Source organism: Symsagittifera roscoffensis, chromosome 3 (assembly GCF_963678635.1).
Source record: "Symsagittifera roscoffensis chromosome 3, txSymRosc1.1, whole genome shotgun sequence".
In the NCBI taxonomy this organism is placed as follows: Eukaryota; Metazoa; Xenacoelomorpha; order Acoela; family Convolutidae; genus Symsagittifera; species Symsagittifera roscoffensis.
The window spans coordinates 70,931,123-70,936,557 of NC_087064.1; the positions used below are offsets into that span (position 1 = coordinate 70,931,123).

The 5,435-nt window shown below is 33.9% G+C and overlaps 1 long non-coding RNA gene across 1 annotated transcript; it reads left to right on the forward strand.

Moving 5' to 3' along the window:
* Positions 1-1,128: 1,128 nt before the first annotated feature.
* Positions 1,129-5,079, forward strand: LOC134842804 (uncharacterized). The gene is made up of 3 exons (XR_010162555.1): positions 1,129-1,306; positions 1,586-1,759; positions 4,467-5,079. It is a non-coding gene; the product is annotated as an uncharacterized LOC134842804 (long non-coding RNA).
* Positions 5,080-5,435: the final 356 nt, after the last annotated feature.

Here is a 5,435-nt window from a genome sequence, read left to right on the forward strand (position 1 = left end):
GTCATCGCCTCGCCCCTCAAGCTTTTTACTGGGAAGGTAGTAAAGTGGTTGGAGGTAGTAAACTGTGTGGGGGGGGGATTTAAACTGGGGGTGGGGGCATAACTGGGGGGAGGCTAAACTGGGGTAGAGGGGTCAGTAAACTAGAGGTAAACTGGGAGGAGGGGGAATGTGGTAAAAAAACAGTAAAATGAAGTGTTAACCTGCGATGAAATAAAAAAATTTATTGTGACAATATAATCGATTATGATCCATGGGCGCTCGGTTCTGGATGCAAGTTTCTCTTAAAAATACGTTCACACATGCAAAAAACCTCCTTTAGAGCTTTCCATAGCTTGTGGGGCATAAAATTTTCAAAAATTTCTCTCTTTGGCCTTTTGGTACTTTTAAGGGCATCCAATTTGACTGATCGACACTTAAGATTTTGAATGCCAATATACGCTATTTTTGAAGGGGAGGACACACCGAAAAACGATTTTTTTTTGTTAAAAATTTCCAAAAAATGTCCAAAAACACGTTTTTTCAAAAGATCTCAAGCGGAAGAAATTTTGTTCGCCGGCTCACAAAATTTGGTCAAAACAGGGTCTTTATAGTTGATTTTTGAGACCTCAGAAAATCAATTTGGTCATTACGAGGCCCCACTGTACAATGGATAGGCGCACAGTATTGTGTCTGTATGTTCCTGGATTCTCAAAACAAGTCTTTAAACATGTTAGCATTTTGTCGGAACCATCACCAAAAATAAAAGAACAAAAGAAGAAAAAAGGGAGTGTCCTTGATGCTGAATCCGCTTACATTTCACAAAATGCACAGTTTGGCTTCGTAATGTTTTTCAAACATTTTACAAATGTTTTTATTTAAAAACGTTGTGATTGATGATTGTGGGCAATCGATAAGTATAGGCCTTTGCAATTATATACGAGCAGTCTTGCTGGGTTTTTGACCCAGTAAGAGTAATTTTGGATATTTGCAAACATTCTTGATTGTGAATATAAGCTTTTATTAGATATTTTCATGTTGCATCACCTTGAAGTAAATGACTATTTGTTTTCATACACTAAAGAGTTTTCTGTTTGAATAAGAATCGGAATAAATAAATTGATCTTTTGACTCTAAACTTAAAATAAACAAAGTCAGAACAGCACCATAAATAAATGAAAAAAACTCTTTATTACTTGAGAGCCAAATAACTTCTACCAAATCGATAACATCAGTGAACTGATAGATTATCGAATCACTATGAGTTCGATCTTGATTGCAGTTATCAGCCTGAAATTACTCGCAATTACTTCGGGTTCCAACGATATAGGTGAATCTTGATGTTTTCCCAAACAAAAGACACTCACATTTTGATTCGCCCAGGGCAATAATTGTCTGTTCTAGTTCATTGTTTCTGTTATATAATAAAAAGGTACATTTTTGAAGACTAATGTTTTTTCGCCGAAAAGTTGGAAATTTTTAATGCAGATTTTTTTCGAACTTTTTTGTAAAAGATTTTTAACGAAAAGTTTTTTCACAGAAAAAAATGATAGAAAAAAAATTGTCTCCAATTCTTGTCAAATTTGGGAAGACATTTGCACTAAAAAAGTGAGAGAAAATTTACACGATCTTGAAACTTTCTTCTGGGCATCTACTATTTACAACATACCGAACAACTTCACGACGATTGGCCGACTGTGTGCCGAGTACAGTCGCTTCTACTGCTTCGTCACTTACAAAACAGACCCTGCTGCACCCCAGAACCAAGTGTTTTTAGCTCAAAGTAAACATGATTGCTCGTATCAGGGCGAATCTCTGATTGTTCCGACTGCTGTTTAACATCGATGAAAGAGTATTCGGTTAAAAAATGATAATACGCTCGATAACTATTTTTCTAATTTCAATCCTCTGCCTGCTATGTTCGGTTACCTGCGCCTGGTCTATCTTAGGCCTAATTTTGTTGTCCTTATACAATTTGGAATGATCAAATTTGTCGCTTAACGTATCAGTGACTCAGCCTCTCTCTTATCCATCGCCAGGTGCCAAAAAATAGATGAGTCAGCGCTGAATAACGCAAGAAAAAATAAAAACCCTGGTTGACCGAAAATCGCGGTCTTGGAACGTTTCTATAAAAATCTTTCAATTTTTTCAGATTTCCTAATTTACTAACTATAAGCTCTAAGATCATATTTTTTGAAGTAAAAAAATTTTAAGATAATGACTTTTCTTGCATTTGTATAAGATTATTTTATCAATTTTCTTAGAATCAGATAAAAATCAATGTACCTTTCGTCAAAAATGCTTTTCTTAACCAAAATAGATTCTGAACTAAAAATGATTAACTGAACAGTTTGATAAAAACAAATTCAAATATTGTACATCGGAGGTTGGATCCCATTGGTATGGAGTAACACAAAGATCCATATTAGGCCCGCTTCCTTTCATTTTTTATACAAATGATATTGAGTTAGATGAAAATAGGAAATTAATCTAATTTTATTTGCAGACAACATTGTCATAAAAACATCAGCTAGAAACTAATTGGTCTACGTTTTGTGGTAAGTATAACAGGTTGAGAAAATTTCGTGTTTAAGATCAACTACTAAGAGGATATAACGTTTAATTGAAACCCATTTTACAGTACTGGGTTTCTGCTCATGCATCAACAGATAAAACTCATATAAAAACAGTTGAATTTAGAATCAAAGGATTTCGGAAAATTATTTGTGTTAAGAGAAGAAATGAGGGCATAGAAGAAAAGGACAAAAACAGAAAAAATACTTCATAAAAGATTTACATATCTAAGAATTATTAAATTTACTATAAAAACTTTTTAGAAAAGAGTGCATATCAACCATAGTTCAAGAAGCTGTAACTGAGAAAAATTTAAATACAATTTTGAACAAGAAAACTTCAGCTAGGCATATACGTGTGCATTCAAAGGGTAATAAAAAAGTTCGTTAAATGTTAGAAATAAAAAATTTTAATTTTTCCTGTTCTAAAATAGTACCCAGTAATCCTTACCTGGATTCAGGGCTGCACATAATATCAATTACAAATCTTCAATCAGGAGTTCTGAGAGAAATTTTTTCTCGGAAATTATCAACTGGCTTAACTCATTTTAAAGTGGAAATAACATTAGAAAAACTTGCTGTCAATTTTATTTTGCTTTTTTGCTTCAAAAAATTTTAGTTTTTTTTTTGTTGAATCAACCATTTTTATTGATTTTTTGATTAACTATCCATATTAAAAACCAACAGAAGCCATCGCAGGATCAGAGGCGCAAAAAAATGGGCAGCAAAGTTCCACGGCGTTCTCTCTACGGATTTCATTGGGTTGTAAATGTAGTAAATTTTACGGTGAATGGAATCTATATTGCAAACAATTGGTTTTTTTGTTACAATGTGGACGTTTTTACTTGCTGGAGTTTGAAAAAAATTGAAAAGTTTTTCGAAGTTAACTTTTATCCATTTTTATATTTTTTTAAATGATTTAATCTTATAGAAGTTTTCTTATTAGAAACATGCAAAATAGGGAAAATTTCGTACAAAATTAATAATCTATTAAGAAGTTCTAAGATAGGGGATTTCTTTGTAAGACGATCAATCCAAGAATTCAGGATAAAGTTCAAACCTAAATTCTGTAGTTTTCTAGTCAAATTCGCTAACTTTTTGCTATTGACGCCTAGATGGCAACGAAAAGCTTATTATACCTGCTGAAAGAAAACTGCAAAACTTCTAAAAAAAATTATTGCATTGCTGGTTTTTTTATTCATTGATCCGAAATCACTGATTTTTCTCATCTCCAGTGCTGTTATGATCATTTTTTTTATATGATGTAGCACTGCAAATGATAATATTGTCAAAGCTGTTGAATCATAGATAGATGACTATCTCTGTAAGATCAAACCAGATACGCTTTAATAGGGCGAAACATACATTGAGCTACTTGTCTCAATCTGAGTCATAGTCAAAAAGCCCAAAATCAAACTGCTATAATTTTACAAAACTAGATGCGGTAAAGATCTTTTTATTTTGGTGCTCGAAATGCTATCTATTAGTTGATATAAAATGTTTTGAAAATGGCTAGCTAAAGAGTGGAGCTTTTCAGCGTCGTCGGAACAGTTAGGATCAGTAGGATCAGTATCACAGTCTGTTGAGCACCAGTAGTCAATGAGTGCAAAAATAAAAAATAAGTTCAAAGTAAATAGATATGCAATTTTCAAATCACTGAAATTTATTCAATAACTTGTCAATGTTAGTCAAATCATGGAGTCGATATCGGGAAATTATTTCGTTAATTTCGGAGCGGCTCGCTTCATCAAAATTGAAGGCTTGAGTAATCCGATTAATCAAAGTTTATTGTAGTTCAAACTCGCTTGGGAAGGATGTTTTCTCGAGTGATTTCTGATTATTTTTGTCAAAACTTGTTAAAAACAGGTGAGCGATACTTTGCATTGTCCCGTTATTTATGAGCGCTCTTTTTTTCAGGCGAAGGCGTAATTGACCCATTCGTGAGACATACTACCCGCATTTTAGCTCAACTGGCTGAGATGGAATGCAAAAGCGTAATGGAAGAAATTTATTTACAGCACAATATGTTCCCAGTCTATTTACAACAAGGAAGCGAATATGACGAATGTTGCGATGTCCAATGTAAATTTATTTTTATGACAACCGCCGGCATGAATTCATTATTGCCGCCGAGGCTTTTTTTCTCGGTGATAACCGATTACGGAAACGAAGACAAAAAGTTGTCGTATATTGACGCTTTTTACAGTTCCGAATGTGATTTGAATATTATCACAGCGGTCGGTTTTGGCCACGGTAATCTCAACCGAGAAGCTCGTTGGTCTTTTGGAGCTTCGAAACCGGGGGTCGCTTACTTGTTTGTTTTTCAAGACGAAGATCTGCAAAATAGAATGTTCACGTACCAAAGGATCGATGAACTCTTGACTTTTACTTGGTTTAAAAACAATGTCATCTGCAGAGCCCAACCTTGGGTATGCGAATAGTTTGAAGATGAATTCAGCCAGAAAACAATGTTACTAACTAAAATTATATTGATCAAAATGTTCTTTCTTGAACTGAAACTGTTCCCGAATTATGCTTTATTAAACCAACAACCAATTATAGAAAGTTTGCTATTCTTTCAAAATGTTCAGCCCGTTTTGACAACCTCAAATCAGCATAATAACTTACAAGGGACCCAATTTCTTTATGGCGATGTTTAGAACAGCATTGTAAACATCGCCAATCTTACATAGCCTTTCTAATTTTGTTGCTTTTAAATATCCAAAATGAATTATGTTTTGAAAGTGTTTGAAAAAATTGAACCACTAATCAATGAATCAGGGGCAGATTTAAGGGGTTTACTATCCAAAGTGTCCCCTTTTGCTATTATGAACCTATAAATTTTCGAAAGACGCGTTCGGCGCCAATAAATACTAACTTTGAGGG